This window comes from Calidris pugnax, unplaced genomic scaffold (genome assembly GCF_001431845.1).
Source record: "Calidris pugnax isolate Ruff unplaced genomic scaffold, ASM143184v1 scaffold138, whole genome shotgun sequence".
In the NCBI taxonomy this organism is placed as follows: domain Eukaryota; kingdom Metazoa; phylum Chordata; class Aves; order Charadriiformes; family Scolopacidae; genus Calidris; species Calidris pugnax.
The window spans coordinates 1594671-1600931 of NW_015090858.1; the positions used below are offsets into that span (position 1 = coordinate 1594671).

Consider the following 6261-nt stretch of genomic DNA (forward strand, 5'->3'; position numbering starts at 1 on the left):
CCGCCGCCGCCACCGCCACCGCCGCCGCCCGCAGCGCACCGCTTCCGCACCGCCTCCGCGCGTCCAGCCAATCGGCCCGCGCCAGCGCCGCGCCCGGCCAATCCCCGCCCGCCCTCTGCCCGGCCTCGCTCCCGCATTGGGCCACGGCGTAGTGACCTCACCGCCGGGAGCCCTCCGGCAGGAGGAGCTCATTGGGCCGAGGGGAAAAGGCGACCAATCAGAGCGGGCGGCGTGGCGCCCCCCGGGGAAGGAGGCGGAGCGCGACGCTCCCACCTCAGCGGCGCCGCGCGCCGGGCTGGGCCCTGTCAGCCGGGCCCCACCGCGGCCACCTTCCCCTGAGCCGGGCGCTGCAGCCGGCGATATCCCCGAGCGCCGCCGGGGAGCGCGGACAGGGATCCCCTGGAGGCCGTTCCTGCCGGAGGAGAGCGGGCAGGTCTGTCCCCCAGCTCCCGTCTCCCATGTAGGCCGGGGGGTAACAAGAACAGTAGCTGGCGCAACCCGGCCGGCTGCAGCGGGCCCCGGGGGAAAATGTGGTGCGGTGCGAGGAGCCGGTACCCGCCAGCAGCGCCCGGGGCGGACGGTGCCCCCGGCGGGAACCGTCAGGCAGGAGCCAGCTCCCAGGTCGCCAGCCCGGGCCCGGCAGGGGTCCCGACACGGCCCCGGGGGCTGGAACTGGTGCAGACAGGGCCATGGGCCACTGCTGCCCCGGGCACTGGCCTGTCCGCACCTCCCCGGCTCTTACCGCTGAGTAAATATGCCACATTTGGGGGATTTACAGACAAATGTAACATAATGTTGAAAAGCAAAGGAAATTCATGGTGGTCTTGCATGAGATCCCAGCGGTTCAGTCACTTCTGGATTATATCGGAGCTTCTGTCACTAGGGCAGAAACTGCACAATGAACCCATGGCTGCTTTGGGACCTGGGAGTTCACCACCTGTGATTCGGTCTCTGGTGAAGTTCTTGTAACAAAAAGAGATTATTAAGCTCCATTCTGTGTAAAATGCTGCATAAATTAACATACATACTGTCCTTCATTGCATAGTTTTGCAGAAGGAAGGATTCTCACATACCCTCCCAAAAAAACAACCAACTCTCCTTTATCAATAGGAAGTAACTATGGACAAAGGACCCGGGAACTCCTGCAGAGGCCGTTAGCCCTTGTCTCTGAAACTGCCCCTTGGATTGACCCACACATCACCCCACAGCCTGGTCTGAGCCTCGTGGGATGCTCCCAGGGGTAATTAACAGAGCAAAGCTTTTGGCCTGTTTAGCAGCCAGGGCACAGGTAGATGGGCACTCCCCTGGGACCCACGTTTTGTAGCAAGAATGTAGTGAATGTGCGACAGCCCAGGGTGGCAGCATCGTGCTGTCACGGGGCCATTTCCAGAGCACATCAGCGTTGCTGGGTAGTGGAACATCATAGGGTACTCAGCTGACTGCCTCTCCCACCAGCCCTAGATCCACGAGGCTCTTTCCTGCCCACGTGATACCAAACGACTGAATGCTCAGTTTTCTTTCTGCTGGCTTTGGCCCATTTTATACGGCTGGACCTACAGGTCAGAAAAGTCTCCGACTTAAACATCAGCCCTGTGCTGAAACAAGCCCGAGTACTAAAGCTCACATGTACACAGAGATTGTGTGTTTTTCTGAGGGCTAAAATCTCACTTCCTGGTGTGGGAAGTATAAATGCTTCCTCACAGAAACGTAAAAGATCACCCATTGATAGTCAAATGCCATATTTCTATGTCATCCTAAGTAGCCTTGCCCTTCTAAGACAGCAGCTCGTGTTTGCTGCTGCTGTTACAAACGGGGCAAACCCAGATGTCTGTGGTTGCAATTTTAGCCGTGGAAAATCAATCATATGGGGCTTTAGCTGGCACCTGTCTGTCTGTCTGGGAGGTCGCTCAGTCTCCCTGCATTCACTGCCATTTACATGGTGCTCCCTACAATGCTTTTCAGTCTGACTTTAGAAATATAATTGGGTTAGAACGGCTGCCAACAAAGAACCCCATCAATGCCAAACATCCATGGCAATTAACAGCCACCTCACTGCCGCAGGGCCCGCAGTTGTTCCCATCAGACTGCTGTAGGATACAGGTAAACTTGTGATGGAGCACACTGGCAATGGAAACATCGGCTTTTTTGATAGGGATCTCATCACAATTCTTGTTTATGCACACAAACAGAATAACTCAACAGCGCTGTAAAGGGGGGAATGTAAAACGTAACTAGAATGCCTTCTGTCCTCAGTCACTTAACCCAGCAGTCCTTTTGCACGCTCTGTTTTCAAGGATTTGAGAATGCCCACCATCTCCAACCAGGTGCACCTGCAGGCATAGCCTGGCCCTCCCTGAGACACAGGTTTTGGTACATTTGGCAGTGCCAAACGCTTTCAGCAGACAGGAATGAGAGGTCTGTGTTCTTTCTCAGACTCACTAACCTTAGGCAAAATATATAGGGTGCAGTTCTGAAAATATTAGTACCTGGTACAAAAACAGACCCACACAAGCTCTTCCATTGACTTTTCTCTGCATCTGGTCCTTTCTCTGGTATCAGCGAGGATGAACTGCACTGAGATCACGAAGTAACAACAGTAAATCAGGCCTATAAATGCTCTGTGGTTCTGTCTCCTTTCACCCCATGCTGATGAACTGACAGTCATAAACCTCTCTTCAGATGGAGTGCTGGTGTCCGTCGGCAGGTCCTACAGCAGACCTTGTCGGCCCCAACACGTCATACAAATAGTCAACACCAGTAACAACAGTAACATGCTGTCACCAGGGGGAAATCGGAATGACAAAAAAGATGGCTTGCCAAAAACGTGTGGAATTTCAGAGTTTCTTATCACTGAGCCCACGTTGTTCTTAAACTAGAGACCTCAAACCAGCTATTCGGACTTTTACATTCAGTAGATATAATGTAAGGATAAGCAAAGTAAATAAGCAGGAGACATATGACCAAAAAAGTATTAGCATATACATATTTAAATGGCAGAATTTTTCATTTGGGGGAGAAGAGTTGATGTATTTTTTATTGCTGTCTTTTGTTTCCAGTCTTTGAGGAAGGAAGGACTTCCCTGAAAGTTCTGCAGAGCCCTGGGACCTGACATTGCCATCGCCCAACCGCCCTCCGGACCCATGCCAGCCCTTCAGGACGGGGGACTCTCCCCTCGGAGCTCCACAAGAATTATCCTCCATTGCCATTCCATCAGCTGACATCTTCCAGGTGCTCTCACTGATGCTGGGAGACGACAACGATCGCTGTAAGTGATCTACCAGGTTAATTTACAAGAGCAGAAATGCTGCTGAGGAGTTCCCAATATTCTCTTTGGGAACACTAGCGCCTTTGTAGAAGGAACTCCCCGCTGGGCCCGGGAGCCGCCCGTGGGGGGACCCTCCCTCGCTGTCACACCCCTCGGCGGGGCGGTCCCACAGCCAGAGGAGCGCTCGGCGGCGGGGCGGGAGGGGAGAGGGGACACGCTGCTCCCGGGGCCTCTGCCTGCCGTGACTGCCGCTGCACCGGCAGAGACCCCCGGCTCAACACAAAATGGCGCCGCCCGCCCCTACCCAGAGAGCACCGCGCAGCGGCCGCCCCCGCCGCACGGCACGCCGGGAGTTGTGGTGCGGGCGGGCGCGACACGGCGGGAATTGTGGTGCGGGCGGGCGCAGCAAGGCAGGAGTTGCGGTGCGGGCGGGCGCGGCACGGCACGGAAAGGCGGGAGTTGCGGTGCGGGCGCGACACGGCACGGCGGGAGTTGTGTGGGCGGGCAGCCCGGAGCGGGCATGGCGAGCCGTGCCCCACGGCGGGGCTGCACCCTCAGCCGGTGCCCGCCGAGCACTGCCCTGCACTCTCATCCCTGCCCTGGCCCCAGCCGGCACAGAAATGTCGTGAAAAATGGAGGAAACCCGCTTTTCTGTCTCACCGAACGCTGATCCTGCCCATGACCGTTGGGAAATCCGGCACCCGCAGCACAGCTTCCTCCCGGCTGTATCTCCTCACTCCATTCAGGTTCACCCAGCTCAGACACTGAAAATGACAGCGAATGTAACAGCCCGACAGCGCTCCTGCACGTCAGTTATCTCCAACCTCTGCAAAAGCCGAGCCCTTCCCTTCCCGCAGCCCCCTCCAGCCCTGGCCGGCTGGTTTGTACCTGGGCTAGAGACCACTTTGGATCCTTCTCAGGTCTCTGCAGCCTGGCAGCCACACGCTGCACTGGCCCGTTGCAGGACCTCCATCTCTGCGGCAGAGGAGGTTGGCATTGGCCAGGGCATCCTGCTGCCACTGAGAGGAGGCCGAGTTGGGCACTGAGAGCATGAACACAAATGTCATGTTTCCTCTGAAAACTGGCCTCAGTATAGAGATGAAAAGGCTTTAATTTAAGCATTTCTACAGGAGCCACTGAACTGCCAAGATTTTGTAAATCTTTGAGGCTGGGGAAGAGAAGAAAATGTTAACATACTTTCATTTTAAAAATGGATTTTACTTTGTCTCATTCAAATGAGACACAAAATTCACACTTTCAACAAAATTTCATGCAAGGAAAAGACAAACCAAGTCCTACTGTGCTACCATTGTAATCCCAAATGAACTAACTCACTGTGGCCAAGGGAACAAGAAAAAGAAAATACTTTTTTAATGTCAACATGTCAACAGATGGCTTCTTGGAAGCATTAATTGTTAGGAAATGCTTTTGTGAAATACAGGAAACCTCTAAATCCGCTACTGAATAACTCAAAGTTCAGGGAAAGAAATTCAGGCTCAAACCCAGTGAAGCTCTTGAGGTTGGAGAGAGCTCCCACGACTCAGATACGGCAGGGCTGTGCTTTGTTTCAGTTAGGCTGGAAGATGCAGCCTGTGTTAAATAGATGTCCTGGCATATGCAGCTCCACCAGAAACGCTGGCCAATATTTTCATTCATTCATTCATTGAGGAGGAGAGACCAGCCAGAGGGAGCCTGTCCTGCTGTTCAGCCGCAGGCTGAACCGTTGAGGGACTTTCCTCCGGACGGTGCCGGGCCTGGCTGGAGGGGCTGTTTTGGCCGCCAGCCGGGGTGTGCAGGGAGCAAACATGGGGCTGGGATCCAAGGGGATGTGGCACAGGGGCAAGATTTTCCTGCTGGGGAGTTTTTGCTTCCAGTCATGGGAAGGAGAGTTGGATAAACAGGAATGAAGTCGGAAAAGAAAAGCCTCCAGGAACTGCACTAAGTATTTAAGAAGGATGTTGCCGTTAATAGCATTAAATGCATACTAAGGTTAAGAAGGCTGAAAAGCCAAGCTTTGTCTAAGATCCTTATGCAGCACCTCTCACCTGTGCAGGGACAAGCAGCACTGACAGTACCAGGAAGAGGCAGGGAACCCCAGGGTTTGCACTGGCAAAGCCAGGAGGGACTTGGATTTGATTCATGCCATTACTTCAGAGTTGTGCTGACTTCATCTGTTACAGGAATAGCCCCCCCCAGTAAGTGAAGCCGAGGGGAATGTGGGCAGGCTTGAGGCTCATCTCCTAGAGGAGAAACAAGTAGCAGTTGCACAAATACCCACCCTGAAGTGCCACGGACACGTCACCCAAGCTCTTCCTGAACTGTCGCTCTCTCCCTGCCCCAAACATTGCTTTGTTGTTTCTCCTGCAGCAGCAGGAGTGGGTGAATATTTTGGGATAACATTACAGACCAAGAAGGGGTGAGTCCTACTTTGATAGAACTTCATCTTCTCCTTCCACAGGTAAAACATGCAGGCTGGTGATACCCCCCACTCGGCGTGTCCAGCCTCCTCAGCGCTTTCACTTTCACTCCGGTAGATAAAGAACAGCTTTCCTGCGGTAAGAAAAACCTCTTCAAGGCCCGGACAGACGGGATTTCACACACAGCCTGCTGGAGAGCCGGCGTGCGCCCCCGGCAGCACGGCAGAGCTGCCCGTCCTGGAGCGCTCTCCCTCTCCCTGCCCTTCCCCAGCGGTGCGGGGAGCGCCCGGTGCCTCCCGTGGGGCTCACGGGCCGAGGGGTCGGCCCTGGCGGCGTGCCGGGAGGAGCGGCTCCGCTCTGGAGCAGCCAAAGGACACGACACGAACCGCTTCCCCCTTCCCCCCCCCGCGTTACCGGCGCGGGTCTTACCGGGGGCGCCCGCAGCAGAGGAACCCCGTCCCTGCGCTGCTCAGCGCGGGGGGGGGCACCGGGAGTCTCCACCGCCGCCGCCACCGAGCGAGCCCGGCCCCGCTCCCTCCCGCGGCCGCGCCGGGCCCCGCCGCCGCCAGGGGCCGCCCC

At 55.8% G+C, this 6261-nt stretch overlaps 1 protein-coding gene and 1 long non-coding RNA gene across 5 annotated transcripts in view; one reads left to right on the plus strand and one right to left on the minus strand.

The window, feature by feature from the left end:
• Positions 1–3111: 3111 nt before the first annotated feature.
• Positions 3112–6236, minus strand: LOC106889225. Of its 3 annotated transcripts, none has more exons than XR_001412270.1 (3): positions 6112–6236; positions 3926–5815; positions 3112–3243 (listed from the first exon to the last, which is right to left on the minus strand). It is a non-coding gene; the product is annotated as an uncharacterized LOC106889225 (long non-coding RNA). The 3 variants fall into 3 exon arrangements; XR_001412272.1 differs by lacking the exon at positions 3112–3243 and having other exon boundaries at positions 3635–4433; positions 5311–5815; XR_001412271.1 differs by lacking the exon at positions 3112–3243 and having other exon boundaries at positions 3635–4029; positions 4154–5815.
• The window catches only part of YDJC (YdjC homolog (bacterial)), a 12768-nt gene continuing 9644 nt past the window's right edge, over positions 3138–6261 (plus strand). Inside the window, exons 1-2 of one of the 2 annotated variants that reach the window (XM_014944058.1) lie at positions 3138–3265; positions 5724–5820. The gene's annotated coding sequence lies outside the window, so the exon portion shown is untranslated. Of the gene's footprint in view, positions 3266–5546; positions 5682–5723; positions 5821–6261 lie in introns of those variants that run through there. The other variant, XM_014944059.1, reaches the window with a different exon arrangement.